Source organism: Diceros bicornis, chromosome 40 (assembly GCF_020826845.1).
Source record: "Diceros bicornis minor isolate mBicDic1 chromosome 40, mDicBic1.mat.cur, whole genome shotgun sequence".
NCBI classification, from domain to species: domain Eukaryota; kingdom Metazoa; phylum Chordata; class Mammalia; order Perissodactyla; family Rhinocerotidae; genus Diceros; species Diceros bicornis.
The window spans coordinates 17,116,330-17,128,859 of record NC_080779.1 but is presented as its reverse complement, the minus strand read 5'-3'; the positions used below and the strand labels follow the sequence as shown (position 1 = coordinate 17,128,859).

General features: G+C 37.0%; 1 long non-coding RNA gene across 2 annotated transcripts in view; it reads left to right on the top strand.

The window, feature by feature from the left end:
• The first annotated feature begins 807 nt into the window (after positions 1-807).
• The window catches only part of LOC131399932 (uncharacterized), a 70,303-nt gene continuing 58,580 nt past the window's right edge, over positions 808-12,530 (top strand). The window contains exons 1-3 of one of the 2 annotated variants that reach the window (XR_009217263.1): positions 808-865; positions 3,153-3,199; positions 3,661-3,701. This is a non-coding gene — a long non-coding RNA (uncharacterized LOC131399932). Of the gene's footprint in view, positions 866-3,152; positions 3,200-3,660; positions 3,702-12,530 lie in introns of those variants that run through there. The other variant, XR_009217264.1, reaches the window with a different exon arrangement.

The following is a 12,530-nucleotide window of genomic DNA, read 5'->3' as shown; positions in this document are numbered from 1 at the left end:
TCTTCAATGTCAGTTGCATCACAGAATTTAACATCTGGTCACCAGTGTTTTATGTCTTTGGTCCCAGTTTGTACCTTTTGGAAGTAAATCTCTTTGAAGCATCCTGTGTGTGTGGTGGTTTCCTGTCATGTCGTCCACAGGGTGGACGGGAGCTCCCGTTTCCTTTAACCCATTTTATGGGAAAGGGGCTGCCAGGTGAGCAGTTTAGCTCACAGTTTCATAGTTCCTGCCCTTTCAAATATGCCACCAAAATGCAGATTTTCCTGTAGTTCATAATTAGCAGATATTTCCAGATTTCTATTCTCAGTTGAGCCTAGTCCTAAGCATGGAGATCCAGTCCTAGGCTAATTCTTTCTGTAGACTGCATTTGTCATTTCTATGATGCACATTTTTTCATATTTTAACATCTCTGATATTGAGTATGTCTTATAGTCAATCAGTTATAAACCATGTCAAAGTATAATCAGCAACTTTTTTTTCTTTCTTGCGGTACGTTCATTAAAATAGGGTATGTTGAGTTGTACAGTTTCAGGTCCCTTTAAAAGTTACCTCAGTGGCACCTTCTAACAACCTTGTGAAATAGGAGGAGAAAGTCTTGTTTCCTTTTTGCTCTTTAGGAAACAGTCCTGAGAGAGGTTCCTTTGGAGAAAGTTTGCTCGTGGACTTGGAGGATGATGTACGATTCAGCACGTGTGCGTGTGTCAGGAGGTCACCCCAGTTCCCTACTCCAGAATGTTATTAAGGTGTAATATTTATGAAACACTTTGTCTTTTAGGTCAGAAATGTTTTCAATATGACAGCATAAAATGAAGGAAGAAATCAGTCCGCGTCCTGGTCGCTGTGGGGAACGGCAGAGGAGCCGCAGGTGAACGGGGTGTGATGGTACACGCGGTGCTGGTGGTGGTGGCAGAGGACAGGCGTGGCCGGGCTCGGCTGTGGGGTCTGCGGGTTCATGCTGCAGCCAGGGGTTTCCTCCTGATTAAATCTGTTAGTGGTTTGGTCTCACAAGCCTTGTGGTAAACCCCGGAAATCCCTTAGAGGGAAAAGATCTTCCAACATTTGTCTTTGCCTTTGAGGACAATGGATATTTTAAAAAGCTCAAGACACTATTGTATTATGTTTAAAAGTGAAAAATTAGGGTGGAAAAACAGTAAATATTCAACAATAGGGACATACAGAAAGAGTATAGCCACACATTGTAATGTTCTGTAGCCATTAAAAAACTGTGGAAAATCACAAAATAACGCTAAACTAAAAAAAAAATTTCATGTAAGACTATAATATGATCCCAATTTTTGTTTTTTTAAAAAAGTATGTTTCTATGGAAAAAAAAAGATATGCAATGAAAAGGTTAATAATGTTTACTCTAATTAGTAGTTTTGCCAATCATGTGCATTTTCTTCTTTATACTTTTCTATAAAGCTTTCATAGTGAACCTCTATTTGTGAAATGTATACTTGAATGTGTAAGAGAAAGAAAGCTGGAAAACTGTCCATTTAATCCATACTGACACTTTCAACACAAGTACTAGGTCTAGATAGTATTTGCCAAGAAAACCACTCTTAACAGTTACTTTTGTATCTTTCTAAGAATTCTGTATTCATATATCACCATATATCTTTTAAAACATTGACACAAAGGAATCATATCATATCCATAATTCAGCACCTTGCTTTTCTTCCTTAGTGTTATGCCCAGAGATCTTCCTGTATTAGCAGAAACAGATTCCCCGCATTCTTTGTACTGATTGCACAATGCTCCATTGTGTGGATAAACATAATTTTTGTAACCTTTTCACTTTTGCAGAATATTTATGTTGTTTCCAATTTTTTACTGTTTATAAAAATTAATGAGCGTCTTGTACATGTAATTTGTTGTACTTTGGCAAGTATATCGATAGGGGAAGTTTTTTGAGAAATTACCGCCTCAAAGTTCCATGCATTTTAAATGTTGATGAGTACTGCCAGATTGCCCTCCCAAATGTTGCATCAGGTTATGTTCATGTGTACCATCACATCCTTCCTGGCCCAGGACAAAATCAAACTGTACTGACTGTCAATATGATATGGGAAACATATCTATTAGTTCTGATTTGCATTTCTGTAACTATGCAAGTTTGGACACCACTTACATGTTTATTGGCTATTATAATATCCTTTTTGATCTGTTAGTTCACATGTTTTACCCATTTTTCTACTGGATAATTATTCTTCCTTATTGATTGGTATAAGCTCTTTGTAAGTTAAGGACATTAACCTTTTGCCTATTATATTTGACTTAGTTTTTAATTTTTGTTTTTTAACAATTTAACACAAAGTTAAATCCACAGAACTTTTAAACCTTTAAATAGCAAGTTTATCAGTCTTTTATCACTGCTGATTTAGTGTTTTGCTTAGAAAGCCTTCATTTGAAGATTATAAATAAGTTCAAGCATATTTTCCTCTAGGACTTATATGGTTTAATTTGTTTTGTTTAAACTAGGGATTGGAATCCTTAGTCCTTTTTGTCCCATGTTCTCAGATGTCTTGCATATCTCATGGAGCAGTATTGTCTTATGTTACTTTCCTGTGTATAATTTAAAAATAAAATATATCCTTCAAAATAAATAATTCATAGTGACAGCAAATAATGAGGCATTTCTGTTAACTTGTGATCAATCACACTTCACAGGGTTAAGCATGTACAAACTCAAGAATCATAGATTTTACTTCGTGGTTAATTGAAATCTGAACTGCATTTGAAAGTTCCAGTGAAATTGTGGTTTTACTCTATAGCAGTTTATGTTTATTCCCAAGCTTTCTGGTTATTCTAATCTGTTTTCAAAAATGTTCAAAACCATTTAGCTTATTAATTTATAGCATGTTTTTATTGAGCATATTTGGTTTTATTTAGAGATTTATAAAGGTAATGTTATGCATCTAACTTTGGATTTCATAGATATTTTCAAATGTGATAGTTCCCAAATGCCCCAATACAGAGAAGCAAATGTCTGTAGCCTCACGCTTTGTCATTCGTTTTGCACAGCAGGTTTTCTGTGGGCAGAAGAAAAATGAAGTGCAATGAAATACTGTAGGAGCTGAAACTTAAAATGTGGTGAAAGACATTATGTGCCAAATTTATGCCCTTTTCATATTTTTGCTTTTCGCTTACAGGTTTTGCCATTGGGAAAGCCACTGAATGGGTGAACGCTTTCAGAAAAGTATGTACGTTTTTCCTTTGTTGACAGTAAAAGATCAATAAGCTATGTGCTAGACACCTCAGATCCACAAAAAAAAAAAAATAGAAATAAGAACTCTCCCCTGAGGCTCACTCTCAAATGTTACTTATCCCATAAAAAGCAGTGTTAAAAGTGCTTGTATTCTTTTGCATCATTTTTATCAGACTTGTGATTGTGACAATATTAGGAGACAGCTGGGAAAGTTTGAACACTGACAGAAAGTTGAAAGATACTGAGGAATTATTGCTAATTTTTGAGGTGATAGTCATATTGTGGTTATGATATTTTTATTAAATCCTTAGCTTTTAGAAGTATATACTGAAATTTTGGTGTAAGTTTGAAATTTTCCATAATAAAATGTTTTGTGAAAGGTAATTTTTGAAATCTCTGAGAAAATGTATATTCCAACAACAGATTTAAGAAAAATATTTTCCTTCTTTCAGGCAAAGAACAAAGCAGTTCAGTATCTGCATTATATAGAGCAATATGAAGACCATACAAGTAAGTATTAACCTTTTCTTTTAAAATTTGCAGGATTACACTTGTTTCATTACATGAGGCAATGTATCTCTACAGGAATCTTTGTGTTTCTCGTCTTGTTGCTTCATTCTTACAAATATACGAAGTGTGGAAACAAACTTTCTCTCCTGAGAAGGTTAGTGATGAGTGAAATCAGAGTCTGTCCCTCGTCCTGGCCCAGTCTGTGCTGGCTGCGTCTGGTGGTATTAGCTGCTTTGTGGCATTTGCAAGGACATCAAAACTACACCCCTAATCCTTCTTGTGTTTATATGTTTTCCCTCCAGTATTCCACGATATTTCTTTAACATCTAAAAGGACACATATCAAGATGAAGAAATAACCCAGAAGTGACTATAAAACCCATATTGGTTGAAGAAAAGGCAGAGAAATCTCACAGTTCCATCCTGTCCTCTATTTTTACTCACCTTTACTAGGAGTCATTTTGAAAATACCACAATTGAAAGGCCTAAGTTAGATTGAAGAAGGTTGAGGCTCTCAGGGAAAGAAAAAGTAGTCAACCTACGTGGGCTCTTGTGAGCACATGCGTGTTCCGGGGTAACTCCAAGCAGGAAGAGCACATTATGAAGAGGAAATAGCAGCTGAGTGAGGAGGTGGATTTGGATGAGTGGGAACCTCAGTTCCTCCAGGAGACGTCATTGACCCTCTTAGATGGTTCTGTTCTTAGAGCTCATTCGGTTCCAGTCATTTACTCTCATCATCAGGTATTGATTGACCATCTTCTGCGAGCCAGGTGCTATGCTAGGCTGTGTGGATGCAGAGATGGACCTTATTCCTGTCCTGTGGGAGAGCAGGCAGGCAGGCAGGCAGTGTTCAGGGGCCCGGGGCTGTGGCAGTCATGCCCAGTGGACTCCAAGTGTAGAAATCTTGAACATTCTGGATTGCATTTTGCCTGTGTTTCCACAGTAAAAAAATTAATATGTTATATTAATATAACATATTAATATTTTAATCATTTCCTAAATTATGTTCCTCTGCATCACTATTTCTATGAGGAGATATTAACAGGTGTTACTCCAAAAAGGGTGCCAAGTGGGAAAATTGGATTGCAAAAAGTGGAAAAGATGTTTGTATGTGTGTGTGAAGGTCACAGTCTTTAATGCACTAGTGTGCCTCTGAGTTTCCCAGAGGGGGACAGAGAATGCAACCTTCCCAGGCTTACTAACCCTGGGACACTTCTGCCTTGGCTGCAGGACAGTACTTAACTCCTCACGCAGCACTGCGAGCATTTCTTGTATAATACACACACACGCGCACACACACACACACACACACAGACATTAATTTGATTTTTATTAAACAAGGGTTTTTTTTGACACAGTCCCTTCTTGGAGGTCTTCACAATCCAAGTACAGTCCAATAATTGCCATAGGACTGTGCCCACTATTATATGGATGTTCGTGCATGTGCAAAACAGTGGCTGCCAGTCATGGAGTGTCTCCTGTGGTCCAGGTGCTCTGCAGCACGCAGGCCTCCCCTCGGGAGCTCCCAACCAGCTCTGCTCAGTAGGTGTGGCAGGGAGGGGAGGACCTTGCCCAGGGTCATCCAGCAAGCAGTGGCAGGGGAGAGTCTGCTTCCCAGGCACGTGCCTCTCTCTCCAGGTGTGTGTGCATCTATATACATCTGTGCATGCATGCACACACGGACACATGTTCTGTATGTGTGTAACTCCACACACAGAAGAACAAACTGAAATCAAGAATGAAGAAGTTAAAAAATCTTCCCTGGGCTAAACAAAGAGGAAAAAAAAAATATTGAGATAAACTTTCACTGAGTTTTAACTTCCATCACCTCATCTGGTTTCCTTTTGATAATAAACCTCTTTCCTTGCCACAAGCCTGGTGTTTGTTATTGGCCCTCCTGTACAGCAGGTAAATGAACCCGTGTTTGTGTTCAGTAACAATTTGGCAGGCCAGCCAGGAGGCTCTTTGTCTGTGGCTCCATGGCCCTGGACTGACCAGAATTTCCTGGGAAGCAGTCCCGCAGCTGCCTAGGTGATTTGCCCTAGGGACAGTCCCCTATAATTTCAGTCTGACCCAGCACCACTGGCCCTAGGCACATTTCTCTTACAACAAGGAAACAGGCTCTAGATTTGTTTGTTTGTTTGTTTTTGCTTCTGTTGAGTGGACAGACTCAATCTGGAGTAGGGTAAGTCACCTTGGTGTGTACAACCGAGAACTCCTTTGCCCTCTATCTGGAGTCCCTACTGGATAGGGTACCCTACTGGAGTGGGAATAGTTGTAGGACTTTTATTTAGAATCTGGGAACCGGTTCACTGGTGTCTGGTTTTTCCTTGTCTGTATCTATGTGTCTGTCCATCTCTGTGTATCAGAATGGGGAACATGCTGTCTGTCCCCAAGTGGGGCCATTGAGGCTGATTCTGAGTAGACGGTCTGATTATAGTTGTGAGCCAATGTCCAAGAAGAAGATTATTTTCTATTGTAACAGTGCATGGTCACAATATTCTTTGGAGTCCAGAGAGTGCTGGCCATTTAATGGCTCACTGAATTACTATACTATCTTACAATTAGAATTGTTTTGTAAAGGAAACTGAGAGAAAAATGAAGGGACTCTTCTCAACAGAGTGGAAATTTTTTTTTTTAAATAAGGTAAATAAGACAGTAGGGTAAATAAGACAAATATTAAAAGGGGGGTAAACGAAGAGGAATCAGGAAGGGAAGAGTCACATGACTCATCTCAGAGGATGAAAATCTTTAGCTAGTTATTAAAAAGAAAAATGGGATAAATAAAATGGACATTAATGTGGTCAAAAGAAAAGTTTTCATTAAACACTGCCTAAGGTTGGGTGGGCTAAACAGACCCCCTACTGGCGCCCCGCACACACATTAAAGGACTTCAAACAAGCCCATTCTATTCACCTCAGTTTGAAAAAATTTAAAAAGTTAGAAGCCAGAAATCACAAGGAAAAACCTGACCAACAATCGTTTGGGGCAACAGTTAGGCTGCTAAGGTTGATAAGATCATAAAGATTAAAATGTTTGAGCTAATATTATATGAAGAGGTCATGTCAACTTTGCCTGAGTGTTTTTTGGGAATGGATGTTATGTCTGGCTAGGAATGCTTCCCCAACTCAATATTATAAGACCGAGACTTATTGATGGAATCCTAATGGAAATTATGATTAGAGGTATAAGAGTTGATAAAATTAAGATAAAGTTTTGTAAAAAAAAAAAAATTGGTATGTTTAAATGGGCTTTATGTAAAATGATTGCATCTCTTTTGCCTGATTGTATTATAGATTGTGTTGTAGGGATAAACATTGTGTCTCACTGGGGAATGTTTCCCCTGCCTGATATTGTAAGAGCATATAAATCCACCCTTCAGGCAATGTTAATTGAACATGCTAAAGGAGATCTCACTTTAAAATGGCCAAAATGGGGAAATTTTAGTTTACCCAAACAGTGGATTTACATATGCAATTAGAAGAAACCAGCTGTGCTAGCAAAATGAAACCAAATCTGTTGCTCCTCTCTCCTCTCTCACTGAGCTCCCCAATTCAACTCCCCTGAAATTTCTGATCTAAAATTAAGTGAGTGAAAATGGGTAAAGTTTTGAGATAATATGAAATTATAATGGTTGTTCTGGGGAACCTCTGTTTCAGACGTGGCCACCTTAAGAGGCACCCTTACAAGAGAAGATTCAAAACATCTCAGAGACAATGGAATACAATCTTTGATTAATATGTAGAAACTTCTAAGAGACAAAATGATTTCAAAAACAGCTCTAAAAAGGATACTTACAGCAAAAAGAGAAGAATCTTTAATAAAAATTTTTGGAGGTCTGAGCAGGTTCATCTGACAAAGAGCAATTTGGATCCAACTGTTCTTTTGAGTTTTGTACTTGAGACCTGGTTAAAATTTCAAAGATCTCTGTGTTTATCTGTATGTAAGTCTCTCTATGTATTTGTCTACCTTCAGATGATACAGTTTCTAAAGAACTCTATTTAATTGGCTTGAAGTAAGTGCTGATATAAATTATTTCTAAATGTAATAGAAACTAGCCTAGATGTCTTTCAAGTTAATGTGATATAAAATGATCTTTGGTAAATGAAGAGCTTGTTTAAGTTTGTTGGTTTAATTGAAATAAACATGTTTTCAGTTATCAGCATTGGATATTATACAGACATGTTATCTGTGTTACAAAATTTGTCAGAAAAAAAACAATAACTTAGAATGATAGCTGATTTTGTTTGATGCCTCCTGAGAGTTTTGTAGGCAATCTAAATATAATTTTTGGAAACAAGTAAACTAAATAAATGTGAAAAGGATGAAAGTTTTGGGGGAAACTTTTTAACAAAAGTTATGTGTTATGGTGTATGTACTTAAAACAACTCAAGATGATGACTAACTACTTTAATGTCATGTGAAGTTTTTGTGAGTAATCTAAGCATAATTATTGAGAACAAATAATTTAGATATAAAAATGGGTAAGAGTTTTTGCATACAATAATTATGTTTAATGGTATATATGCTTGAAAAGTAACTCCCAAAATCTTTTTGGTAACTTAAAACTTTAGAGTTTTGCTAAATTAAGTTAAATGATTAGAATCTGTTGAGTATCTAGGTCATTTCCACATAAGATAAAATATTAGAAATTGATTACTAAGCATAGATTTGTCTGCCTTTGGTTTCTTATCTCAGAGAAGCTGAAAGATGATTAGGTTATTGATAAACACGTTTTGTGCATGCTGAGAAATTTTCTATGAAAAAGCACATATTTCTAGAAAGTCTGTATACAAGGAAAGTAAAATATATGTTTTCAGTAAAGAAGGTATAAAGAACAGAGATATTTTTGTTTTGTTAAGAAAGATAAAGTTCTCCTAAAGTACTAGGAAAGAAAACATGGGACAAATTCTGAATGTAACTGACAGAAGCTTTGTGGAAGTAAAACCCTGAGGAGTTTTGTGCATGTTCAAGTTGGCTGAGATTAAAATAAATTCAACTAAATGGGTGAGTTTCAATATCAAAAGTAAGCTGGTGCGAAATTAGAATTTGGCCTTCTCTCTTAAGATAATTCTCTTGAACTTTTGGTCTGCTCTTGATAAAGAGATTATGAAAGGTTTTTCTTTACCTTTGAATAAATTTACCTAAAAGACAGAATATCTATGTTTTGTTAAAATAATTTCCTATATTCAAAAAGACTGAGGTCTCTCTATTAAGGTTTTTTTACTATTTCTGTTGTCACCTTGATTGAATGGATAACTAAGTATTGTTCCCAATTTGGCCAAGTGTCTTGAAAACCTTTTGAAGGGGCCGGCCCCATGGTCTAGTGGTTAAGTTCAGCACACTCCACTTTGGCAGCCCAGGTTCAGTTCCCTGGAGTTGACCTACACCACTTGTCAGCAGCCATGCTACAGCAGTGAGCTATGTACAAAATAGAGGAAGATTGGCACAGATGTTAGCTCAGGTTGAATCTTCCTTAAGCAAAAAGAGGAAGATTGGCAACAGATGTTATCTTAGCACAAATCTTCCTCAGCAAGAAAAAAAGCCTTTTGATATTTTTGACAAACTTCCCCTAAAATTAAATTCTTTCTTTTGACTTAAAAAGGAAACTTTGAGAATTTTCAATCAGCCCCGGAAGTTATCAAAAAATAATTAGTTCTTTCTATGAAGAGAAAGATATTAAACTAATTAGACTTATTTGGTGAGTTAAATTACATGGGAAACATTATTAAATTAGTGATGATAAAAATTCCTAGGTTATATTGTGTGGGTAAATGCTACTAATATAAGGGTTTTTTTTTTAATTATATAACATTTCAAAAATTCTGATCTGTCCTGGTTTTCAGTCATAGTTCTAGTTATTATCTCAAAGTGTTGTATGTCACAGAAATAGCCAAGTGTCTTTCTCAATTGCCATTTTTGAGTATTTCACTATTTGCAAACAGTTGTTCTACTCTGATGTTTTTGCAAATATGTTTCATCTTCAAAGAGATTCAAGGAAAGGACTCTGACATTCTAAAATACAGGTTTTTGATAAACTTTCAGATTATGAAACTGAGCTGGGTAAGAAATTACAGAACTCTAGTGGAGAAACTGATGGTCTCGTAAAACTGCTAACAAAAGATCAAAAAGTGATTACATGGGACTAAACAAATTGATGAGGATGATTATAATTTTTATGACTTTTTATGTGAAATATTGCTGATTTTTTAATGTTTTGTTTTTCCAGATTTTTCTCTTTTCTCTTAGGGAACTATGACTTTTAGCAATTTATAAGCAGAATTGAAGTATTTATCTTTTTCTCCCTATCTGATCCCTCCAGAATCTGAAAACTCTTGATGATTGAGTATTCTTATAGTCATGGCAATAGTTATTTGCATATATTCAATAAGAATCTGTTCTCCTTATAGCAGGACTCAACTGAAAACACTAGTTATATTACCAAGGCTTTGACTGCAATGTCATATTTGAAAACAACATGCATAAACTCAGATATGACCTAACAGCTTTGAGGAACAAGGATTGACTTTATGGAACAAATAAAGCCACCCGGAAATATTGGCCTAGTACCTTGCTTACACGGTTCCCATCAACCTTACAAGGTGAGTAAACAAGATCACTTCCCTGACAGGTGCAAGAACCTCAGGATATGTTGTGGACCTCAAGAAGGGAGGAGTTCACCCAAATCTGTAGGTATTGCAGGTGGACTCTGATGATAAGTCCTTGACATGGCTTTCCTGGCCTCAGGAGTCCTTTAAAGTTCAATCTGAGATTGCTTATAAAAAGTTCCTGCAAAGTAGACTTAGAAGAGTCTATATGATCAATTGCTATTCTTGCTGCACTTATGTAAATAATTGGGTCAAGTTTATTATAACTAGACTTATTTTGCAAACAAATGAGTCTTAATTTGATTATCTTTTGTAAAAATGAGGGTGATTTTAGAGAGAAAAATTATATTTCAACAGAAACTATAATACACATTTGTGGATATTAGATTCTAGTTCTGTTAATTGTCCTTGAGGTTTTTGTTTTCTATCTGTAAACTGAACTGGATCCTGAATTCCTCTAGTCTCCTCAAATATCAGGTACAGATCTGCAAATTAATGTTTTCGATTTTTTCTGTCCTTTTCATTTGGAAACATTGAGAACTAAAACCACCCTTTTTCCTGAAGCCCTGAAAACTGAAGCTGGACGACTTGATATTAACTTAAGAGAGTGCACCATGATTGCCCATGTTTGGACAATCCTCATGCCTGTTGCTGTGTAAACTGCTCAAAAGGTTTACCTGAATCACTGATGATATCATCAGAGACATTTCAAACTGCACGGGATGCATCACTCCTGACATCTAGAGATCTTTTTGACTGACTGTACCCTGGGCTCAGAAATTGATTTATAATTTGCTCCAACCATTAACCTTGTTTTTCTTTTTGTTCTTGTGGAAATGCTTCTTGTTAAGTACCTGGTTACTTACACAATATAGACCTAACTTTGGGAGACCCTTCCTGTGTTCTAGAGATGATCCGAAAGACCTAGAAGGAACTTGAACTAAGGAACTAGGCACTGTCAGATGTTCCTCTGCACCATCTTTGTCATGGATACAGGGTCCAATGAAAACCCTGGAAGCACAAGATGGGAACATACGAGAAATGCCATAGGGAACATGAACCATTCTGTAGAGATCACCTAAACTTTGGATGGCTTCATACTCTAGACACTGACCTCTCTGTTCAAGTGAACCTCTGACAGACCACCAGTTGCTGTCAGAAGACAGTCTCCTAAAGATAAATAATAAATGACTCCCAGGTTCTTACCTTATTTGTTGCACAATTAGACAGCAGTCTCCTTGGCTACATCACATTTCACCTGAGGTTCTAGACACTAAGCTTGATTGGTTTACAGTCCTCTTCTCCTGGATTCCCTGAGGATTAAGGTCCATTTTGGAGAGGATACTACAATTTGGACTGCCTATTTTGCTAATATTGTGGTTATCTATGTAATTATAAAATGTGGACTTAAATGTTGGTCCAAAGCCATTGATCAGACTACTAAAATATTAGTCATGCAAAGCATATCTTGCTCTCCCCACTTGGTACCCAAAAATATTTTAAAGTAAAGGTAGAACAGTTTAATTCCTCTGACCCTGATCTTTGCCCTTTCACAGCAGGAAGTAGCTAGACCAGTCTTCACCCTATTCCCCAAGATTGAGGAATGATCATAAGACAGTGGGGATTGAAACTGAGAATAAAGAAGTTGAAAAAACTTTCCTGGGCTAAAAGAAGAGGAAAAAAAAATTTGAGAGAAGCTTTGCTAACTTCAGCTGTGCATACTCAGCATAATCAACTGTTGCTCAAAATTAACCAGGTTTTTCTATCCCTCTGTTGTATATGAGTGAGCTGTCTTTCCCAGGAAGTCAAGGTACAGACATCAAGATTCAGCCTCACAAGGCCAAATGCAGGCTGAAGATAAATACTAAATAGAAAAGGCCAGACAGTCAAGGGAAAAGAAATTCAGTCTTCAAAGCCAAAAGCAGGCTGGTGGGAAGGCACCAACCAGCAAGGCCACATACTGCTCCTCCTCTAACCAAAACTCCAGGACATGTTACCCTTCTCCTACCTAAAACCACATAAAAACAAAACCCTACCTTTTTCCCTTCAAGGAGGAGATCTGAGTTTTAACTCCCATCTCCTCATCTGGCTGTCTTTCAATATTAAATCTCTGCTTGCCACAAGTCTGGTGTTCAAGTTATTGGCCCTCCTTATACGGTGGATAAAAGAACGTGTGTTAGTGTTCAGTAGCAGTCTGGTACCCTT